Raw genomic sequence first — 24,887 nt, 5'->3', positions numbered from 1 at the left:
AAAAACACTGATTTGAGTGTAATTAGAATATATCAACCTCATTAGTTGATTAAATTTGTTCCTAAACATTATGACATTTAAAAATAAATTATAGATTAGTTATCATTACCTGAAACAAATTCCTGATCCTGCAAGATGAAAAGTGATAAGCAATTATGTTAAAACAAATTAATGGTAGCCAAGTAATTTTCAGTGAATTAGTGATAGCCACATTTTAAAAAGATTTTGTTTTTGTTTATTAAAAACTATCACACAGTTTTACTTATGAGGCATTAGAATCTTCAGCTGTTTGAGCATGCCAGGGGGGTAATCCACGTGGGTAGAAAGCTAGCCAGGCGGGAGCAAAGACAGAAGGGATTCCATTTTCCCGGCCTTTTTTTGGCCTTAGTTTGTTGCCAAGTAAATCAGAAACCTAAGAAAAACAGATTAAGCGGTTTCCTTGTGAGTTTTAACCACAAATCTATGCTGCTGTTAAGAGCTGTAAGAAGGCTTTGCTTGCTCAAATCTCAAAAGGAAGACATTTTACTTTCCTCAAACAGAAATAGTCCCAGGGCTAAAATATTCACTTCCTTTGGTCATGCCTGGACCCAAGGCCCCGGGGACGGGAGGACTCCAGGGTCAGGGAGAGAATATTAATTCCCTATTTCCTTTCAAAATTTGGAGCAGAAGGGATATGTGCAGGAGGGAAATGCAAGATAACTACAGATTGAATTCTAAAGAAGGCAAGTCCTTGTGCTGCTCACCAACCTCCCTCTCCTGCACTCACCCCTCTCAATGCCCTGCCCTGATCCTTGAGAAAGTAAATATTAATTTGAACAGAGAAAGTATCTTTCTGGCTGGCCAAAGGGTTTTTTGAAGGACATGCTGCAACTGTAAAGTGTCTTAACGACCTCTTTCTTTGAGTGACTATAGACTTTTTACTCACTGAGAAATCTTGTTCTGTAAAAGCAAAGACTATCAAACACTTCAGTGTTTAAAATTCTATTGTAAGAGGCCAGGTATGGTGACTCACGTCTATAATCCCAGCACTTTGGGAGGCCGAGGTGGGAGGATGGCTGGAGGCAAGAAGTTTGAGACCAGTTTGGGGAATAAAGCAAAACCTCATGTCTAAAAAAATTATATCATAAAAATGAATATCCCACCCTTGCCTGAGTCACTTTGACACAGAAGCAGCCTCATTATATAACCCAGGTGCAGAACTTTAGATAGGGGTTGCTGGAAACATTTCACATCTAAACTGTGCTTTCTAATGAAACAAGACCTTGGGACCATTTTGTAATCCAGACCTGGAGTTGATCTCTTTTCACAGAGCCCTGCTTTGCTTGGAGTCTATCAAGAAATCGCTTCATCTCCATATCCTATAATAATTCTCTTTTCCTTTGATCAGACAACCCATGAGTCCCCTGGTATGCAGTCTTCCTCATGGCAATAGGACAAAAGACCTGACTTTGTTGGACCTTAAGTTTATTCCTGGTGCCTCAGGCTGATTAGGAGACCTTTTGGCTTCAGCTTCTCCCTGTGGGGTTTTCTGTCCCTCACCCCTCAGAGGACTTGTGTAGGATGCCAGCTGGCCCTGAGGCCTGTGCCACATTGATGCAAGGATGAGAGTCAAGATCTGCCATGATAAGTCAAGGGAATGTGTAAAATGGCATGTTGGAACTCAGCTGCAGCTGGTCCTGCTGTCCTGCTCGGTGTACCCCCCCAGCCACCAGAGGGCCCCAAATGGCCTGCTTTGGAGTTTCTCCAGCAATCATTGAAATTTGGCTCTTGTCTTACAGTCTTTGGTTAGGCTCACAAAGTTTCTACCAATTCCCTGGGCTGCTTCAAAAACTCTAGCTTACAACTGATGGTAGGAAAACAACACCTAGAAAAACACAGACCATGCCTTAGTGATCAGAATATAGATGTGATTTGATTGCCTCATACTAAGACTCAGCTAGGGGTACTTTTTGAATAATAAAACTTACTTATTAAGAATCCCCCTCGATTAATCAGGTCTTTCTCATCTTATGATTAAGTAAGCTTGGAAAACACTGATTTGCACAAGTGATCCACCCTCAGTAAGGCAAAATAAAATGTAGTCAGTGTAATTACCTCCTGCTTTAAAGGATGCAGCTAAGAATCCTTTTGTGAAGTAAGTTTCTCCAAATAAGAGTGAAAAAGAATAAGCACCTCTTATTTACTAAGTTAGCATTTTCATGCCCTGGATTTTTGAGGGCCACTGTTCTTGCAGTTTGCTTTCTATACCAGTTTCTATACTTTTACTATCTATACCTCCCTATCTTTCATTCATTCCCTCCTTCTACCCAGATATATACATGTACCACACAACCTGAATATTTCAGAGCAATCTTGATTCCAAGCATTCATTCACTGTTCTCATAAAAATGCTTGAATTTGTCAGTCCTAAGAACAGTCATCATTCATAATGTATCTGTCAGCAATGAAAACACATCCCCAGTATATGCCTAAGCTAACCCCTAATATTTTGTACCTGGAACATTATCTGGCTAACCAGAGACATTGAGGACAAAGCAATTTGTCTGAAGGACAGACTCCCCCACTGCCCCCGCCATCCATCCCCTGCACCGTACTCTGTCCCCCATGCACTCCTTCACTCCCTGGGTGGCTGCAGCGATATTCTCTGTCTTGGTGATGTCCAGGGTCACCGTCTCCAGCCTGTCTGAAGTCTGGCCCCTCAGCTGCTCTGCCTCCTTCTCCATCAGACACATAGCCAGCACCCTCAAGCTTTGCGTATCCAGCTGTCTGGCCAGCAGATTCCCGAAGCCCGAGTCACAGCCCATGATGAAGCAGTTATCTCAAGGGAGGCTCACCACCTGTCTCTCCCACTACCAGCGCAGAAGGTAGTACAGGCCCACGACGGCTATCAGGGAGAGTCCCATGGCAGGGGTCTCTCCTTCACCTTGGGAAAGAAAGAAAATCTTCTAAACCTTAAAAAGTATGTTCTCTGACCACAATGGAATTAAATTAGGAATAAATAACAGAAAAGTATCCAAAAAATCTCCTAGTAGTTGGAAAATTACAAAATATTTGGCTAAATGATACATGCATGGATTAAAAAAGAAATACAAAGAAAAATTAGAAAATATTTCAACTGAGTGAAAATGAAAATGTGGTACATTAAAGTTTGTGGAGTGGGGCTAAGCCGTGCTTAGAGAGAAATGTATAACACTAAATGCCTATATTAGAAAAGAAGACAGGTTTCTTTTTTTAACATTTATTTTAAGATCGGGGTACACGTGCAGGATTGTTACATAGGTAAACGTGTATCATGGGGTTTGTTGTGTAGATTATTTCATCACCCAGGTATTAAGCCTAGTACCCATTAGTTATTTTTCTTGATCCTCTCCCTATCCCCACCCTCAACCCTCTGATAGACCCCAGTGTCCATTGTTCCCCTCTATATATCCATGTGTTCTCATCATTTAGCTTCCACTTATAAATGAGAACATGTAGTATTTGGTTTTCTGTTCCTGCATTAGTCTGCTAAGGATAATGACCTCCAATTCCATCCATGTCCCTGCAAAGGACGTGATCTCATTCTTTTGAATGACTACATAGTATTCCATTGTGTTTATATACCACATTCTTTATCCAGTCTATCATTGATGGGCATTTAGGTTGATTCCATCTCTTTGCTATTGTGAATAGTGCTGGAATGAACATATGCATGTATGTGTCTTTATGATAGAGTAACTTATATTCCTTTGGGTATATACCCAGTAATGGGATTTCTGGGTTGAATGGTAGTTCTGTCTTTAGGTCTTTAAGGAATTGCCACACTGTTTTCTGTAACGGTTGAACTAATTTACACTCCCAACAGTGTATAAGTGTTTTTCTCTACAACCTTCCCAGCATCTGTTATTTTTTGACTTTTTAATACCAGCCATTCAGACTGGTGTGAAATGGTATCTCATTGTGGTTTTGATTTGCATTTCTCTAATGATCAGTGATGTCGAGCTTTTTTTTTCATATGCTTTTTGGCCACATGTTATGTCTTCTTTTGAAAAGTGTCTTTTCATGTCCTTTGTCCACTTTTTAATGTTTTTTTTCCCTTGTAAATTGGTTTAAGTTTCTTATAGGTGCTAGATATTAGATCTTTGCCAGACGCATAGTTTGCAAAACTTTTCTCCCATTCTGTAGGTTGTCTGTTTACTCTGTTGATTTTTTTTCTTACTTTCTTTCTTTTTCTTTTCTTTCTTTCTTTTTTTTTTTGAGACAAGAGTCTCACGCTGTCACCCAGGCTGGAGTGCAGTGGCACAATTTCAGCTCACTGCAGCCTCTGCCTCCTGGGTTGAAGCAATTCTCATGCCTCAGCCTCCTGAGTAGCTGGGACTACAGGCAGGCACCAGCATCCCTGGCTAATTTTTTTCCTTTTTTTGGAGATGGAGTCTTGCTCTGTTGCCCAGGCTGGTGTGCAGTGGCATGATCTCTACTCACTGCAACCTCCACCTCCCAGGTTCAAGCAATTCTCCTGCTTCAGCCTCTCGAGTATCTGGGATTACAGTCACATGCCAACACACCCAGCTAATTTTTTATATTTTTGGTAGAGACGGGGTTTCGCCATGTTGGCCAGGCTGGTCTCAAACTCCTGACCTCAGTGGGTCTGCCCACCTTGGCCTCCCAAAGTGTTGGGATTACAGGTGTGAGCCACCACACTTGGCCCAATTTACTTTTAATCTATATATGTTTTTATATAAAAAGTGGGTTTCTTGTAGACAGACTACTGGTTGGGTCCTGTTTTTTGATTTCCTCAGACAAACCCTGTTAATTAATTGGTCTATTTAGACTATTGACATTCAAAGTGATTATTGACATAATTGAATTAGTATCTATCGTGTTTTTTGCTGTTTTCTATTTGTTGCTCTTGTTCTTTTTTCCTATTTTTGTCTTCTATTGTTTTTTCTGTCTTTTGTGGTTTTAATTGAGCATTTTATATAACTCTATTTTTTTCTCCTTTTTAAGCATATCAGTTGTACTTCTTTTTAACCTTTTTTTTTTTTTTTTTGAGACGGTGTCTTGCTCTGTCGCCCAGGCTGGAGTGCAGTGGCGCAATCTCAGCTCACTGCAAGCTCTGCCTCCCTGGTTCATGCCATTCTCCTGCCTCAACCTCCCTAGTAGCTGGGACTACAGGCGCCTGCCACCATACCTGGCTAATTTTTTGTATTTTTAGTAGAGATGGGGTTTTGCTGTGTTAGCCAGGATGGTCTTGATCTCCTGATCTCGTGATCCGCTCACCTCGGCCTCCCAAAGTGTTGGGATTACAGGCATGAAGCCACCGTGCCCAGCCTTAAAATTTTTTAGTTTAGTGGTTGCCCTAGAGTTTGCAATGTATATTTACAATTAATCCAAGTCCACTTTCAAATAACACTATACCACTTCATGGGTAGTGTGAGTAACAAAATAACAAAATAATAACAAAATAATTCTAATTCCTCTCTCCTGTCCCCTCTGAATCATTGCTGTCATTCATTTCACTTATACATATATGTTCTGTATATATGTGTGTATATTTATGTAGACACACACACATGCACACACCCCCACACACAATCATCCCTCAGTAACCACAGGAGATTGTTTCCAGGACCCCCTGGCCAATACCAAAATCTGCAGATGCTCAAATCCCTTATACAAAATGGCATAGTTTTTGCATATAGCCTATGTACATCCTCCTGTATTTTATCCTCCTGTAAATTATTATACTGTACTGTTTTAAAATCTGTATTATTTTTATTGTTGCATTATTTTTAATTTTTTTTGAAAAACAATTTTTTCAGTCAAGGTCTTGCTCTGTCATCCAGGCTGGAGTGCAGTGGCATGATCATGGCTTACTTTAGTCTCAGACTCCTGAGCTTAAAATGATCCTCCCACCTCAGCTTTTCAAGTAGCTAGGACTACAGGGGTGCACCACCACACCTAGCTAACTTTTTATTTTGCAGAGACTGGGACTTGCTATGTTGCTCAGGGTGGTCTTGAACTCCTAGCGTCAAGTGATCCTCCCACACTGGCCTCCCAAAGCACTTGAGATTAAAGGTGTGAGCCACTGTGCCTGGCCTTCTTTTTTGTGTGTGAATATTTTTGATCCACAGTTGGTTGAATCCACTAACGGGGAACCCACAGGTATGGGAGTATAATATATGTGTGTGTATGTGTGTATGTAAAATCAAATACATTGTTGCTATTATTATTTTGAACAAACTGTTACATCAATTAAGAATACAATTATTTATTTTACTTTCACTTATTCCTTTTCTGATGCTCTTCTCTTCTTTATGTATTTTCAATTTTATTTTATTTTATTTTTTGCTTTTTCCATGTAAGCCTTCCTGCACAACACTTCTTTATGTAGGTCTGAGTTCTGAACCAGAAGTTCTTGGTCTTCTATATTGATCTTATTTTTCTATGAAGACTGAATTCCTTATTTCTATACATGTGGTTGAAAATGTCTACCCTATCTGAAGAATCAATATCATGAAAATGGCCATACTGCCCAAGATAATTTATAGATTCAATGCTATCCCCATCAAGCTACCACTGACTTTCTTCACAGAATTGGAAAAAACTACTTTAAATTTCATATGGAACCAAAAAAGAGCCTGCATAGCCAAGACAATCCTAAGCAAAAAGAACAAAGCTGGAGGCATCATGCTACCTGACTTCAAACTACACTACAAGGCTACAGTAACCAAAACAGCATGGTATTGGTACCAAAACAGAGAGATAGACCAATGGAACAGAACAGAGGCCTCAGAAATAACACCACACATCTACAACCATCTGATCTTTGACAAACCTGACAAAAACAAGCAATGGGGAAAGGATTCTCCATTTAATAATTATTGCTGGGAAAACTGGCTAGCCATATGTAGAAAGCTGAAACTGGATCCCTTCCTTACACCTTACACAAAAATTAACTCAAGGTGGATTAAAGCCTTAAATGTAAGACCTAAAACCATAAAAACCCTAGAAGCAAATGTAGGCAATACCATTCAGGACATAGGCATGGGCAAGGACTTCATGGCTAAGACACCAAAAGCAGTGGTAACAAAAGCCAAAATAGATAAATGGGATCTAATTAAACTAAAGAACTTCTGCACAGCAAAAGAAACAGAGAGAAAAGGCAACCTACAGAATGGGAGAAAATTTTTGCAATCTATCCATCTGACAAAGGGCTAATATCCAGAATCTACAAAGAACTTAAACAAATTTAGAAGAAAAAAACAACCCCATCAAAAAGTGGGCAAAGGATATGAACAGACGCTTCTCAAAAGAAGACTTTTATGCAGCCAACAGACATATGAAGAAAAGCTCCTCATCACTGGTCATTAGAGAAATGCAAATCAAAACCACAGTGAGATACCACCTCATGCCAGTTAGAATGGCGATCATTAAAAAGTAAGGAAACAACAGGTACTGGAGAGGATGTGGAGAAATAGGAATGCTTTTACACTGTTGGTGGGAGTGTAAATTAGTTCAACCATTGTGGAAGACAGTGTGATGATTCCTCAAGGATCTAGACTAGAAATACCATTTGACCCAGCAATCTCGTTCCTGGGTATATACCCAAAGGATGATAAATCATGCTACTATAAAGACACATGCACACATATGTTTATTGCGGCACTATTCACAATAGCAAAGACTTGGAACCAACCCAAATGTCCATCAGTAATAGACTGGATAAAGAAAATGTGGCACATATACACCATGGAATACTATGCAGCCATAAAAAAGGATGAGTTCATGTCCTTTGCAGGGACATGGATGAAGCTGGAAACCATCATTCTCAGCAAAATATCACAAGGACAGAAAACCAAACACTGCATGTTCTCACTCATAAGTGGGAGTTGAACAATGAGAACACATGGATACAGGGAGGGGAACATCACACACTGGGGCCTGTTGGGGAGTGGGGGGCTAGGGGAGGGATAGCGTTAGGAGAAATACCTAATGTAAATGACGAGTTGATGGGTGCAGCAAACCAACATGGCATATGTATACCTATGTAACAAATCTGCATGTTATGCACGTGTACCCTAGAACTTAAAGTATAATAATAATAATAGAGAAAATGTGCACCCTATCCATACTTGGTCTCCAAGTTCAAGAACTCAGCAGAGAATTAACAAGCGGCTCTGAGTCCCAATTCCAATTTCCAGATAATACGATAGGCTAACCAGGATCAATTCTACCTTTATCTGATAAACTGTGGTCAAAGGGATGGGAACATATGGCCCACTATCCACTCAGCAGACACAATGTGAGCACATCAAAGTAGGAGGGGCAAAATCTATCGAGAGGGGGTTATATGACACAAATATCTGGCACTTGGCATTTTTTTTTCATAGAATAATATAAATCATGCATATTCTGGACTAAAATCAAGTTGTTCTAAAATATGTTTATTTTTCTCTGATTATAAAAGCTAACTCATTGTAGAAATTGTGAAGACTATAGATAATGTATTAGTCCATTTTCACACTGCTGTAAAGATAATACCTGAGACTGGGTAATTTATAAAGGAAAGAGGTTTAATTGACTCACAGTTCCACATGGCTAGGGAGGCCTCAGGAAACTTACAATCATGGTGGAATGCAAAGGGGGAAGCAAGCATAGGCAGCAGGAGAGAAAAGTGAGTGGGTGAGGAAATGCCATACTTTTAAAACCATCAGATCTTGTGAGAATTCCCTCACTATCACAAGAACAGCATGGGGGAAACTGCCCCCATGATCAAATCACCTCCCTTCCTCAACGCGTGGGGATTACAGAACCCTCCTTTGACATGTGGGGATTACAATTGGAGATGAAGATTTGGGTGGGGACACAGAGCCAAACCATATCAGATAAGTATAAAAAACAAAATAAAAGTTAAAGGAAATCCTGCAACCTAGTAATAACTACTGTTAAGATCAATTGCATATCCTAGGTTTTCTTTTTTTTTAACATTTATTTTAAGTTCAGGGCTACATGTGCACATTTATCATATGGGTAAACTTATGTCATGGGGGTTTGTTGTATAGATTATTTTATCCCCCAGATATTAAACCTTGTACTCATTAGTTATTTTTCCTGATCCTCTCCCTCCTCCCACCACCCACCCTCTCATAGGCCCTAATGTCTGTTGTTTCCCTCTATGTGTCCATGCGTTTTCATCATTTAGCTCCCACTTATAAGTGAGAACATGTGGTATTTGGCTTTCTGTTCCTGCATTAGTTTGCTAAGGATAATGGCCTCCAGTTCCATTTACGTTCCTACAGAGGACATGATCTCACTCTTTTTTTATAGCTGCATAGTATTCCATGGTGTGTATGTATCACATTTTCTTTATCCAGTCTACCATTGATGGGCATTTAGGTTGATTCCATGTATTTGCTATTGTGAATAGTGCTGCAATGAACATGCATGTGCATGTGTCTTTATGATAGCATAACTTATATTCCTTTGGATATACACCCACTAATGGGACTGCTGGGTTGAATGGTAGTTCTGTTTTTAGCTCTTTGAGGAATCACCACACTGATTTCCACAATGGTTGTACTAATTTACACTCCTACCAACAGTGGATAAGTGTTCCTTTTTCTCTGCAACCTTGTCAGCACCTGTTGTGTTTTGACTTTTTCTTTTTTATTTTATTTTATTTTCTTTTAAAATTTTACATAATAAATGGAGATGGGGGTCTCACTATGTTGACCAGGCTGGTCTTGAACTCCTGGTCTGAAGCGATCCTCCCATCTCAGCTTCCCAAAGTGCTAGGATTACAGGCATGAACCACTACGCCTGGCCGTTTTTTGACCTTTTAATACTAGCCATTCTGACTGGTGTGAGATGGTATCGTATCTCATTGGGGTTTTGATTGCATTTCTCTAATGATCAGTGATGTTGAGGTTTTTTTTCATATGATTTTTGGCCGTATATATGTCTTTTTTTGAAAAGTGTCTGTTTATGTCCTTTGCCCAGTTTTCAATTTTTTTTTTCTTGTAAATTTGTTTAAGGTCCTTAAAGATGCTGGATATTAGACTTTTTTTTTTTTTTTTTTTTTTTTTTTTTACGAAGTCTCACTCTTTTGCCCAGGCTGGAGTGCAGTGGCATGATCTCAACTCACTGCAACCTCTGCCTCCTGGGTTTAAGCGATTCTCCTGCCTCAGTCTCTTGAGTAGCTGGGACTACAGGCATGTGCCACCATGCCTAGCTAATTTTTGTATTTTTTAGTAGAGATGGGGTTTCACCATGTTGGCCAGGATGGTCTCAATCTCTTGACCTTGTGATCTGCCTGCCTCAGCTTCCCAAAGTGCTGGGATTACAGGCATGAGCCGCCGCACCCAGCCTATAGTTTTAAGTTTTACACTTAAATCTTTAATCTGTCTTGAGTTGATTTTTATATATGGCATAAGGAAGGGGTCCAGTTTCAATTCTATATATGGCTAGCCAGTTATCCCAGCACCATTTATTGATTAGGGAATCCTTCCTCCATTGCTTGTTTTTGTGAGGTTTGTTGAAGATCAGATAGTTGTAGGTATGTGACATTACTTCTGGGCTCTGTATTCTGTTCCATTGGTCTATATGTCTGTTTTTGTACCAGTATCATGCTGTTTTGGTTACTGTCACCCTGTAATGTAGTTTGAAGTTGGATAATATGATGCCTCCAGCTTCGTGTTTTTTTGTTTTTTTTTTTTGCTGAGGATTGCCTTGGCTATTTGGTTTCTTTTTGGGTTCCATGTGAATTTTAAAATAGTTTTTTCTAGTTGTGTAAAGAATGTCATCTATAGTTTAATACGAATAACATTGAATCTGTAAATTGCTTTGGCCAGTATAGCCATTTATTGAAATCGATTCATCCTATTTAAGAGCATGGAGTGTTTTTCTATTTGTTTGTGTCATCTCTGATTTTCTCAGCAGTGTTTTGTAGTTCTCCTTGCAGAGATTTTTCACTTCCCTGGTTAGCTTATTTCTGAGTATTTTATTTTATTCTTTTTGTGGCAATTGTGAATGGGATTGTGTTCCTGATATGGCTCTTGGCTTAGCTGTTGTTGTTGTATAGGAATGGTCATGATTTTTTATTTATATATATGTTTTTTGAGACAGGGTCTCACTCTGTCATCCAGGCTGGAGTGCAGTGGGGCGATCTCAGCTCACTGCAACCTCTGCCACCTGAGTTCAAGTGATTCTCATGCCTCAGCCTCCCAAGTAGCTGGGATCACAGGTGTGAGTCAGCATGCCCAGCTAATTTTTGTATTTTCAGTAGAGATGGGGTTTCACCATGTTGGCCAGGCTGGTCTTGAACTCCTGACCTCAGATGACCTGCCCGCCTCCACCTCCCAAAGTGCTGGGATTACAGGGACGAGCCACTGCACCTGGCCAGTAGTGATTTTTATATGTTGAATTTGTTTCTTGAGACTTTGCTGAAGTTGCATATTGGCTGAAGGAGCTTTTGGGTTGAGACTATGGAGTTTTCTAGCTATGTCATCTGCAAACAGGGATAGTTTGATTTCTTCTCTTCCTATTTGGATGCACTTTATTTCTCTCTCTTGCCTGATTGCTCTGGCCTGGACTTCTAATACTGCGTTGAGTAGGAGTGATGACAGAGGACATCCTTGTCTTGTGTCAGTGTTCAAGGGGAATGCTTCCAGCTTTTGCCCATTCAGTATGATGTTGGCTGTGGGTTTATCCTAGATGACTCTTATTATTTTCAGGTATGCTCCTTCAATACCTTGTTTATTGTGAGCTTTTAACATGAAGGGTGTTGAATTTTATTGAAAGCCTTTTCTGCATCTTTTGAGATAATCATGTGGCTTTTGTCTTTAGTTCTGTTTATGTAATGAATCACATTTATTGATTTGCATATGTTGAACCAACCTTACATCCCAGGAACAAAGACTACTTGATTGTGGTGGATTAGCTTTTTGATGTGCTGCTTGATTTAGTTTGCCAGTATCTTGTTGAGGATTTTTGCATTGATGTTCATCGAGGATATTGGCCTCAAGTTTTTTTTTTTTTTGTCATGTATCTGCCAGGTTTTGATATCAGGATGATGCTGGAATTGGTTAGGGAGGAGTCCCTCCTCCTCAGTTTCTTGGAATAGTTTCAGTAGGAATGGTACCAGCTCTTCTGTGTACATCTGATAGAATTCAGTTGTGAATCCATCTGGTCCTGGGCTTTTTTTTTTTTTGGTTGGTAGGCTATTTATTACTGATTCAAATTCGGAGCTCATTATTGTTCTGTTCAGGGATTCAATTTCTTCCAGGTTTAGTTTTGGGAGGGTGTATGTGTCCAGGAATTTATCAATTTCTTCTAGGTTTTCTAGTTTGTGTGCACAGAGGTGTTTATTATATTCTCTGGTGGTTATTTTTATTTCTGTGAGGCCAGCAGTAATATCCCCTTTGTTGTTTCTAATTGTGTTTACTTAGATCTTCTCTCTTTTCTTTCTTAATAGCCTAGCTAGTGGTCTATTTTATTAATTTTTTTCAAAAAATCAGGTCCTGGATTTGTTGATCTTTTGGATGATTTTTGTGTCTCAATCTCCTTCAGTTCAGATCTGATTTTGATTATTTCTTGTCTTCTGCTAGCTTTGGGGTTGGTTTGCTCTTGGTTCTTTAGTTCTTTTAGTTGTGATGTTAGGTGTTAAATTGAGATCTTTCTAAGTTTTTGATGTGGGCATTTAGTGCTATAAATTTCCTTCCTAACACTGCCTTAGCTGTGTCCCAGAGATTCTGGTATATTGTATTTTTGTTCTCATTAATTTCAAAGAATTTCTTTATTTCTTCCTTAATTTTATTAAACAAAAGTCATTCAGGAGCAGTTTATTAAATTTCCAAGTAATTGTATGATTTTGAGTGAATTTCTTAGTCTTGATTTCTAATTTGATTGCTCTGTGGTCCAAAAGAGTGGTTGTTATGATTTCAGTTTTTTTTTTTTTTGCATTTGCTGAGGAATGTTGGTATCTGATTATGTGGTTGATTTTAGAATATGGGCCATGTGGTGATGAGATGGATACCTATCCTATTGTTTTTAGGTGGAGAGTTCTGTAGATGTCTATCAGGTCGATTTGATCCACTGCTGAGTTCAGGTCCTGAATATCTTTGTTAATTTTCTGCCTCATTGATCTGTCTAATACTGTCAGTTTAGTGTTGAAGTCTCCCACTATTATTGTGTGGGAGTTTTAGTCTCTTTAAAGGTCTCTAATAACTTGCTTTATGAATCTGGGTGCTTCAAAAATATTATTCCCTTCCTTTCTACGGCTGAGTAATATTCCATTGTATGGATATACCACATTTTGTCCATTCATCTGTTGATGGACATTTAGGTTATTTCCACTTTTTGGCTATTATGACTAATATTATGAATATTCATATACCAGTTTTTTTATGTAAGCGGACATATATTTTAATTTATATACAAGTGAATATGTTTTAATTTCTTTTGGATATATACTTAGCAGTGGGATTACTGGGTCATATACAACTCTATATTTAAATTTTTAGAGGAACTGCCCAACTCTTCTCCAAAGTGGCTGAAACATTTTACAGTCCCATGAGCAATGTATGAGGGTCCCAATTTCTTTACATTTTTACCAACATTTGTTATTGTCTGTCATCTTCATATTAGCCATCCTACTGGATGTGAAGTGATATGTCATAGTTGATTTGATTGGCATTTCTCTAATGACTAATGATGTTGAGCATTTTTTCATGTGATTATTGGTCATTTGTAGATCTTCTTTGGAGAAATGTCTATTCAAATCCTTTGCTCATTTTTAAATTGAGCTATTTGTCTTGTTATTATTGAGTTGTAAAAAGTCTATATTTTGGATATTAGATCCCTGTGAGAGATATGACTTGCAATATTCTTCTTCATTCTGTGAGTTGTTGTTTCATTCTCTTCCTAGTGTCCTTTGAAGCACAAGATTTGTTAATCTTAGTGAAGTCCAATTTATCTATTTTTTTTTTTCTGATGGCTTGTGCCAGAGTCATACCTAAGAAACTGCTGTCTAATCCAAAGTCACGAAGATCTACATCTACTTTTTCTTCTAAGGATTTTATGGTTATAGCTCTTATATTTAGGACTTTCATTCTTTTTGGGTTAATATTTTATATGTGGTGTGATATAGGGAGTACAATTTCATTTTTTTAAATTTACACATGGATATACAATTGTCTTAACACAATTTGGAAAAAAAATTCTTCCCCTATTGAATTGTCTTGGCACTCTGTTGAATCATCTTTTAATTTCTTTAAAATGTTTTTTGGTAATAAAGAGGTTTTTAATTTTTTTTCAAGTCTATAAATCATTACCTTTGTTTCATTTAGGTTTTTGTGTAATGCTTGAAAAGACTTTCTATGTTGTGGGAAGTCAGGGACCCCGAATGAAGGGACCAGCTGGAGCTGTGGCAGAGGAACATAAATTATGAAGATTTCATTTTAATATGGACATTTATCAGTTCCCAAATAATACCTTTATAATTTCTTATGCCTGTCTTTAATCTCTTAATCCTGTTATCTTCATAAGCTGAGGTTGTACGCCACCTCAGGACCACTGTGATAATTGGGCTAACTGTATAGATTGATTGTAAAATGTGTGTTTAAACAATATGAAATCAGTGCACCTTGAAAAAGAACAGAATAACAGCGATTTTTAGGGAACAAGCGAAGACAACCATGAGGTCTGACTGCCTACGGGGTCAGGCAATAAGAGTCATATTTTTCTTCTTCTTCTTCTTCTTTTTTTTTTTTTTTTGTTTGAGATGGAGTCTCGCTCTGTCGCCCAGGCTGGAGTGCAGTGGTGCGATCTCGGCTCACTGCAAGCTCTGCCTCTTGGGTTCATGCCATTCTCCTGCCTCAGCCTCCCGAGTAGCTGGGACTACAGGCGACTGCCACCACGCACAGCTAATTTTTTGTATATTTAGTAGAGACAGGGTTTCACCATGTTGGCCAAGATGGTCTCGATCTCTTGACCTCGTGATCCACCTGCCTTGGCCTCCCAAAGTGTTGGGATTACAGGCATGAGCCACCGCGCCCGGTCGCATATTTTTCTTCTTGCAGGGAGCCTATAAATGGATGTGCAAATAGGAGAGATATCGCTAAATTCTTTTCCTAGCAAGGAATATTAATATTAATACCCTGGGAAAGGAATGCATTCCTGGGGGGAGGTCTATAAATGGCTGCTCTGGGAATGTCTGTTGTATGCAGTTGAGATAAGGACTGAGATATGCCTTGGTCTCCTGCAGTACCCTCAGGCTTAGTAGGGTGGGGAAAACTCCACCCTGGTAAATTTGTGGTCAGACGGGTTCTCTGTCTCGAACCCTGTTTTCTGTTGTTTAGGATGTTTATCAAGACAATACATGCACCGCTGAACATAGACCCTTATCAGTAGTTCTACTTTTGCCCTTTGCCTTGTGATCGTTGTTGGACCCTTATCAGTAGTTCTGCTTTTGCCTTTTGTCCTGTTTCTTCAGAAGCATGTGATCTTTGTTAGACCCTTATTAGTAGTTCTGCTTTTTGCCCTTTATAGCATGTGATCTTTGTACCTACTCCCTGTTCTTACACCCCCTCCCCTTTTGAAACCCTTAATAAAAACTTGCTGGTTTTGAGGCTCAGGCAGGCATCTTGGTCCTACCAATATGTGATGTCATCCCCGGCGGCCCAGATGTAAAATTCCTCTCTTTGTACTCTTTCTCTTTATTTCTCAGCTGGCTGACACTTAAGGAAAATAGAAAGAACCTACACTGAAATATTGGGAGTGGGTTCCCCCAATATTTCTGTACTCCAAGGATAATAAAACTATTCTCCTATATGTTCTTTTAATACTCATATGAATGCAAAACAATTCTAATTATAATCTACAAATAAGTTATATTTGTTCATGATGTGAGATAGGGATCTAATTTGTTTTGCTTCCAATTGTATAGCCAATTCTATCAACACCATTTATTGAAAAGCCAGTATTTTCCTTACTGATTTAAAAGACCAGTTTTTATCATACACCTATTCCATATAGTATATATTTGGTTGTATTTTGGTGTTCTCTATTCTGTTTTCCAGGGAAATGTGGAAATTTCAGTGCCAGCACAGCACATTTTTAGTACCTATAGCTTTATAGTTTTGATATTTGACAGAGCAAGCTCCTCTTATTCTTTTTCAGAATTTATTATTCTTGCCTTGTAGTTCTTTGTAAGTCTCTATGTGAACTTACAAAGAACTGTTTTGTGTAAAAGACTTCTTCTCCACTTGTATTATTTCCTTACTATAAATTCCAAGGAGTAAAATTATAAATTCAAAGGGTAAAATTGTTAAGGCTTTTGGAGACTGTTGCCATATTATCTTCTTAAGGAATTATGTTAATTGACACCTCTACAGTTTTCCTATCCTTTATCCCATCATGAAGTATTTTCATCTCTCTCTCTCTCTCTCTCTCTCCCTCTCTCTCTCTCTCTCTCTCTCTCTCTCTATATATATATATATATATATATATATATTCCACATTTCTCTGGAAAACAGAATATATATATATATATATATATATATATATGTAGAGAGAGAGAGAGAGAGAGAAAGAGAGAGAGACTGAGTCTTGCTCTGTTGCCCAGGCTTGAGTACTGTAGTGCAATCTCAGCTCACTGCAACCTCTGCCTCCCAGGTTCAAGCGATTACCTTGCCTCAGCCTCCCAAAGTAGCTGGGATTACAGGCACATAACAGCATGCCCAGCTAATTTTTGTATTTTTAGTAGAGACAGAGTTTCACCATGTTCGCTAGGCTGGTCTCAAACTCCTGACCTCAAATGATCCACCCTCCTCGGCCTCCCAAAGTGCTGGGATTACAGGCATGAGCTACTGCACCCAGCCCTATTTCAATATATTTTTGAGAGACAGGATTTCACTCTGTCACCCAGAATGGAGTGCAGTGGCACGATCATGGCTCACTGTAGCTTAGACCTCTTGGGCTCAAGCAATTCTCTTGCCTCAAGCTCTTGAGTAGCTTGGACTATAGGTGCACACCATCATGCCCAGCTAATTAAAAAAAAAATTTTTTTTTAGAGATAGGGTCTTTATATGCTGCCCAGGCTTGTCTCAAACTCGTGGCCTCAAACAATCCTCTTGCTTTGGTCTCCCAAGTGTTGAGATGACAGGTGTGAGTGACTGCACCTTACCTCTTAAAGATCTTGAATATGAACTTGATTGGATTCATTGAGGTGACACAGAACTTTCATCCCCTTATCAGAAAGGCCAGGGGAAGAGTAATCAATGTTTCTAGCTGAGATGGGAGAATATCTGTGTTTGATGGTAGCTACTGCATTTCTAAGTATGGTGTAGAAGCTCTTTGTGACAACCTGAGGCAAGAGCCTCACTGCTGAGGAAGACTTGACCATTGCTGAAGGAGTGTACTCCTGAGTGATAGGCCTGGGTTGCATTCTTACTGATGCCATCTGAAATGAGGGCCTTTGGAAGTGGAATGTCCAAATCTTGCAAATGTATAAGATAATTCATTAGGGAATGCAAAGGAGATATCAGGACTTAGATTTATTCTTATTGCTGTTCCTTTAAAATGTCTACCTGTTTCAAAACCAATGTAATGTTACTATAAGACACATACGCATATGAATATATATTTTATATATACAAAATATATAAAATATACCCCATATGGGAATGATGGGAATGGGTCTGTTACTAAAGAATTAATTGTTTATTAAGTACCTTAAGTCACTAAACCTGACTCATGGTTCCTATGAGGAAAGAGTGAACATCAGAGAGTTAATTTAAGGGGAATGCTGTGTCAAGTGCTCTATTTACTCCTTACAGAAACTCTGTGAGTTAGACAAAATTCTCCACAGCCAAATGAGCCAGAATCTGAACCCAGTTCTGTGGGTGAAAACATTCTGTAATGGCTATACAATAAATACAAATGCAGGTATATACCAGGTGCTCAGGGGCACCAATGACAGGGTGACTTACCTTCTCTTGGTGCAGAGAGAAGACTTCACAAAGGAACTGAGTTCTAACCCATGCAGGTAGGTAAGAAGAGAAAAGGCATTCTGGGTGAAAGGCAGAGACAAGGATAGGAATGAACTTGGATATTCAAGGAACTAAATGTCTCTAAGCATGGCTGTTGCAGAGGATGGGTCAGTGAGAGAGATATGAGACTGGGCTGGCAAGTGGCAGCACTAACACCTCTCTCCTCTTGAAGCTCTTCAGATCTGGTAAGGAAGCGGTCTGTATTTCTTGCCCCTTTGAGTTTGTACTTGGACATTGTCCCCAGATGCATGGGCATACTCTTTCATGTCCTTCCCTGACTTATGTGCCTTTCTTAAAATATTTTTCCTTGGGCATTCTTTGTAAAGAAGGGATAGGATTGGTTAAGTCACAGTGTCATCACCCGATGGGCTCTTCCTGCCCACTGTACAGACAAAACCAGTTCATTGAGACTGTGGTGGTATTACAGTAAAGAAAGAGTTTAACTGACATGAGGCTGGCCATGTAGAACTGGAATTATCTCTCAAATCAGTCTTCCGAAAGGCTCAGAGGTTAGGGTTTTTTAAGGAGAGTTTGGTGGGCAGGAGACTAGGGAATAGGTGTCACTGATTGTCTAGGGATATAATGATGGGGGTGTGGAGAATGGTCCTCATGCACTGAGTCTGCCTCTGGGGGTGGGGCCACAGGACCAGTTGAGTCATGAGCCATGAGTCCATGTGGTGTCAGTCAGTTGCCTGAATCCAAAAATCTGAAATACATCTAAAAAGACAAATCTTAGGTTTTGCTGTAATGATATTATCTATAGGAGCAATTGGGGAAATAAAAAATCTTGTGACTTGAGCAGTAAGGAATTACAGAAACTACACATATCTTCTACAGTTGATTTTCTTTTCTTTTCTTCTTTTTTTTTTTTTTTTTGAGACCGAGTCTCACTCTGTTGCCCAGGCTGGAGTGTGGTGGCGTGATCTCAGCTCACTGCAACCTCTGTCCTGGGTTCAAGAGATTCTCATGCCTCAGCTTCCTGAGTAGCTGGGACTATAGGTGTAAGCCACCACACCCGGCTAATTTTTGTATTTTTAGTAGAGATGAGGTTTTACCATGTTGGCCAGGCTGGTCTCAAACCCTGACCTCAGGTGATCTGCCCTTTTTAGCCTCCCAACTACTGGGATTACAAGCATGAGCCACAACACCTGGTCTGATTTTTTTTAACATAAAATATATTCTATTTTTATATTCTGCAGCATGCCCCTTTTATTCAAGATAGTTTATCAATCTACACATATTAATACATGTAGATTTTGTCCTTTTTAGCTGCTGTATAATATTCTATTAAATTTATGCCTTTTTTAGATTAATGAACCCTTGTTTTCCATTTTTCATCACTAAGAACCATGCTACAATGAACATCCTCCTAAATGCCTCATTGTACATATATACAAGTGATTCTCTAGTACATACCTAGAAATCAAATTTCTGGTCACATTAAAAATATGTATTATTTATTTTAAAATATTAATTTAAAATTTTTAATTAAAAGTACATACATATGGTAAAAAAAGACTTCAATAAAAGAGGTGAAATGTAAGTCTTGGCAGGGTGCAGTGACTCATGCCTGTAATCCCAGAAATTTGGGAGGTCAAGGTTGGTGAATGCTTGAGCTCAGGAGTTTGAGATCAGCCTGGGTGACATGGCAAAATCACGTGTCTACAAAAAATAAAAAAAATTAGCCAGGCAAGGTGGTGCACACCTATAGTTCCAGCTACCCAGGAGGCCGAGGTGGTAGGATTTCTTGAGCCCAGGAGGTTGAGGCTATAGTGAGCCATGTTCACGCCACTACACTCCAGCCTGGGCAACAAAGTGAGACCCTGTCTCAAAAAATAAAGAAATGTAAGTCTTTCCCTCTCCCTCAGGACTGTCTCCCAGTTTTCCTGTTCTCTTCCCTAGAGGAAAGCAATATTGCTAGTTTCTTGGGTATTCTTCTAGAGCTAGTCAGTGTCCCATTTTAACATAAATATTGCTTTATGATACATTCTATTTTGTACTTTGCTTTTTTATATTGAAGCAATCTCAAATATGCAGAAAAGTTGCAAATACAGTGTAAAAAACCTTTTTTTTTTTTTTTGGAATTGCGACCAAGTTGCTAACATGATGCCCTATCACATTTGAATACTTTAGTTGTATTTCCTATTAACAAGGACATTCTTCTACAGAGCCACAATATAGCCATCAACATTAGGAGATGGACATTGTTACATTTCTATCATCTAATCTTAGACCCTATTTATGTTTCACCAATTGATCAGATATTGTTCTTTGTAGTCAAAGATTCAGTTCTGAACCATATGTGGCAGTTAGTTGTCAGTCTCTTAGGCTCTTTCAATCTGCAACAATGCTTCAGTCTTTCCTTGCCTTTCATGCCTGTGATGGTTAATACTGAGTGTCAACTTCATTGGATTGAAGGATGCAAAGTATTGATCTGTGAGAGTGTTGCCAATGGAAATTAGAGTCAGTGGGCTGGGAAAGGCAGATCCACCTTTAATCTGGGTGGGCACCATCTAATCAGCTGCCAGGGTAGCTACAATATAAAGCAGGCAGAAAAACATAAAAAGATTAGACTGGCCTAGCTTCCCAGCCTATATCTTTCTCCCATGCTGGGTGCTTCCTGTCCTCAAACATCAGACTCCAAGTTCTTCAGTTTTGAGACTCAAACTGGCTCTCCTTTCTCCTCAGCTTGCAGATGGCCTATTGTGGGACCTTGTGATCATGTGAGCTAATACTTAGTAAACTCCCCTTTATATATATATATCTATCCTATTAGTTCTGTCTCTCTAGAGAACCCTAATACAATGACTTAAACACTTTTTAAAAAATTAGTACAAATTCATGGGGTTACAGGCATAGATTGCATATTCGTCAAGGCAAGGCTTTTAAGGTATCTATCACCCAAATAATGTGCATTGTACCCATTAACTTTCTTTCTCATCATCTGCCCCCCCAACCCCTCTCCCTTCCAAGTCTCCATTGTCTGTCATTCTACTCACTATGTCCATGTGTACACATTTTTTAGCAGCCATGTATGAGTGAGAACATGAGGTTTTTGACTTTCTGTGCCTGGCTTGTTTCAGTTAAGATAATGATCTCCAGTTCCATCCATGTTGCTGCAAAATACATGATTTTATTCTTTATGGCTAAATAGTGTAATATATATATATAATTTTCTTTATCCATACATCTATTGATGGACATTTAGATTGATTTCATATCTTTGCTATTGTGAATAGTGCTGTGATGATCATACAAGTACAGATATCTTTTTGATATATTGATTTACTTCCCTTGGATAGATACTCAGTAGTGGAATTGCTGGATTGAATGGTAATTCTATTTTTAGGTTTTTGAGAAATCTCCATACTATTTTCCATAGAGATTGTACTAATATACATTTCTATCAAAAGTGTATGAGTTCCCTTTTCTCCATGTCTTGTCAACTCTTTGTTTTTTGTTTTTTTTTAATAATAGCTGGGATAAGACGACATCTCATTGTGGGTTTACTTTGCATTTCTGAGCATTTTTTCATATATCTGTTACCCATATGTATGTCTTCTTTTGAAAAATATCTATTCATATCCTTTGGCCACTTTTTTTTATGAAGCAGGGTCTCATTCTGTCACCCAGGCTTTGAGTGCATTGGCATGATTTCAGCTCACTGGAACCTCTGCTTCCCAGGCTCAAGTGATCCTCCCACCTCAGCCTCTTCAGTAGCTGAGACCACAGGCATATGCCACCACATCTGGCTAATTTTTATTTATTTATTTATTTTGTGAAGAAGGGGTTTTACTGTGTTGCCCGTGCTGGTCTTGAACTCCTGGGCTCAAGCAACCTACCTGCCTTGGCCTCCCAAAGTGCTGGGATTACAGGCATGAGCCACTGTGCTCAGCTTTTGCCTGCTTTTTAATGGGGTTATTTGTTTTTGTTTTGGTTGAGTTGTTTGAGTTCCTTATATATTTTGGACATTAGTTTACTGTCAGATAAATATTTGCAAATATTTTCTCCCATTCTACAGTTGTTTTTTTTTTTTTTTGAGACAGAGTCTCGCTCTGTCGCCCAGACTGGAGTGCAGTGGCGCAATCTTAGCTCACTGCAACCTCCATCTCATGGGTTCAAGTGATTCTCTGGCCTCAGCCTCCCAAGTAGCCAGGACTATAGGCCTGTGACATCATGCCCAGCTAATTTTTATTATTTTTTTAGTAGAGAAGGGGTTTCACTGTGTTAGCCAGGATGGTCTCGGTCTCCTGACTTTGTGATCTGCCCACCTTAGCCTCCCACAGTGTTGGGATTACAGGCATGAGCCACCGTGCCTGGCCCCCATTCTACACTTTTTTTTTCTCCACTCTGTGGATTGTTTCTTTTTCTGTGCAGAAGCTTTTTAGTTTAACGAAGTCCTATTTGTCTATTTTGTTTTTGGTTGCCTGTGTTTTGATGCATGACCTAAACACGTTTGAAGGTTACAAACCAACTTATGTTGTAGAATGTCCCTCAATTTGGCTTTATCTGATATTTCCTTGTGGCTAAATTCAGCAGGAATATCACACAAGTGAGCTGTATTCCTCTTATCAGATACTCTCAGGTGGTGTATAATTTCAATTTGTCCTGTTACTGACAATGCTCACTTTCCTCACTTGGTTCAGGTGGTATCTTCTAGGCTTCTTTACTATAATTTCCTTTGGTAATTAGTAAGTGTTTTGTAGGGAGGTAACTATGAAAATATGTAAATATTGTATTGCCCATTAACTAATTAATTAATATCAATGTATTAGTCAGCTTAGGGTTACCATAAAAAGCCCATAGATGTTCCCGACCTGGTAGAGTAGCATCTGGTTGGTGGTGACCATCTAATACCAGCCAGGGACAAAGCAACCCCTTGTTTATCCCAGCTTGGCTTTTGGTCTGTGCCCATGCTTGGTTCATGCCTTGGACACATGGAAGAAGGAAAAAAAATACCATAGAGTGGGTGGCTTAAACAACAAAAATTAAGTTTCTCACAGTTCTGGAATCTGGAAAGTTCAAGATCAAAGTCCAGCCTGGTTTGGTTTCTGGTGAGGGCTCTCTTCCTTGCTTGTAGATGGCAGTCTTCTTGGTGTGTCCTCAGATGGCAGAGAGAGAGGTCTCTTTCTTTTTTTTATAAAGCCCCTCCTTTATGACTTCATTTAACCTTAATTACTTCATAAAGGCCCTATTCCCAAATACATATCTACAAAGACATTGGGAGTTAAGCTTTCAACATATGACTTGTGGGAGAATACAATTCAGTCCGTTAGTATGGACTCAAAGTTTTCTATCTTATTTGATTGGTTATTATCTATTGATTTCAATAATTATTTTGATGCTTCAATTATCACTTGTTTAGCTGGTGGGACCCATTTCAAACCAGCTTGGCTCACCTTGTATTTTCCCTGCATCAGCCCTGAAGTCAGCCATTTCTCCAAGCAGATTGTTTCCTTTCAATGGGGGAATGGTATTTAGAAGCCACGATCTTAGTACTAGGTGTTTGCATTGTTATTGAGATCTTGCTGCTCCCAGGCCCTCTCAGGGAGAAAGGGAACATACACACACACACACACACACACACATATATATATACACACAAAGATATTCAGGTTTAAGTATTGCTATGGTTTGAATGTATCCCCCCAAAAGTTTGTTAGAAACTTCATCCCCAGTGCAACAGTGTTGGGAGGTGGTGCCTAATAAGAGGTAGTTAGGTCATGAGGGTGAAGCCCTACATGTATGGATTAAGGCCATTTTTGAAGGAGTGGGTTGGTTATTGTGGGAGTGGGTTTCTGAAAAAAAGATGAGTTTGGACAATCTTCTTTCTCTGCCTTGTGTGCTCACGTCCATCTTCCACTCACGTTATCATGCAGAAAGAAGACCTTAGCCAGATGACAGTGCCATGCTCTCGAACTTTCCAGCCTCCAGAATCATGAGCCAAATAACCTTCTATTATTTGTAAATTACCCAGTTTGTGGTATTCTGTTATAGCAGCAGAAAATAGACTAAGACAAGTATCTATCTATCTATCTACCTAATCTACCTACCCCCTCTATGTACTGAAAACCTTGACTTCACATTGTGAACAAAAGTTCTCTGAAAATGAGTTTGGAAGAAAGAGACTTTATTCCAGAGAACAAATTGCAAACTGGAGAGATGGCAGCCTTCATTGTAAAATGAAGGTGCATTCCAAAGAACAAAGAGAGGACTCAGGTATTATAGCAAAAGTTTCTCTGCCCAGGTTCCCAGTCAAGTCTATTTATGCAAATGAAGTATGGAAAAACTTAGTTCTGATTGGTCAGTGCAGCTGAGTTCTGATTGGTCAATACCACTGAACCCTGATTGGTTCATACAACTAAACCCTGAGTTGGAGGCAGGTGATCTCTGATTGGTTGATTTCCAAACCCCAACAGAAATTTCTGTCAGTTGTTTCTTTCAAACTATCAAGGGGGGATATTTCTGGATGCAGTTTATCCTGGCACTCACAAAAGGAACTGGTTTGGCTTGATCATAGAAAGGAAGTTCCTATGATAGTTTTTGTTTTTTTTTTTGGGATGGAGTCTCACTCTTGTCACCCAGGCTGCAGGCTGGAGTGTAGTGGCACGATCTTGGCACTGCAACCTCTGCCTCCTTTGTTCAAGTGATTCTACTGCCTCACCCTCCTGAGTAGCTGGGATTACAGGTGGGTGCCACCACACCCAGCTAACTTTTGTATTTTTTTAAGTAGAGATGGGGTTTTATCATGTTGGCCAGGCTGGTTTTGAGCTCCTGACCTCAATTGATCCACCTACCTCGGCCTCCCAAAGTGTTGGGATTACAGGCATGAGCCACCGCACCCGGCGGATAGTTTTA

At 39.3% G+C, this 24,887-nt stretch overlaps 1 long non-coding RNA gene and 1 other non-coding gene across 2 annotated transcripts; one reads left to right on the top strand and one right to left on the bottom strand.

Annotated features, from left to right (window-relative positions):
- Nucleotides 1–212: 212 nt before the first annotated feature.
- LOC107967498 (uncharacterized) lies at nt 213–23,158 on the bottom strand. Its single transcript, XR_010148294.1, has 3 exons — nt 23,031–23,158; nt 2,595–2,923; nt 213–412 (listed from the first exon to the last, which is right to left on the bottom strand). It is a non-coding gene; the product is annotated as an uncharacterized LOC107967498 (long non-coding RNA).
- On the top strand, nt 22,837–22,970 carry LOC112205149 (small nucleolar RNA SNORA48). Its single transcript, XR_002939002.1, has one exon. It is a non-coding gene; the product is annotated as a small nucleolar RNA SNORA48 (small nucleolar RNA).
- Nucleotides 23,159–24,887: the final 1,729 nt, after the last annotated feature.

Source organism: Pan troglodytes, chromosome 10 (assembly GCF_028858775.2).
Source record: "Pan troglodytes isolate AG18354 chromosome 10, NHGRI_mPanTro3-v2.0_pri, whole genome shotgun sequence".
In the NCBI taxonomy this organism is placed as follows: Eukaryota; Metazoa; Chordata; class Mammalia; order Primates; family Hominidae; genus Pan; species Pan troglodytes.
Note: the sequence above shows the minus strand (reverse complement) of the source record. Positions and strands in the feature narration are given on the sequence as shown.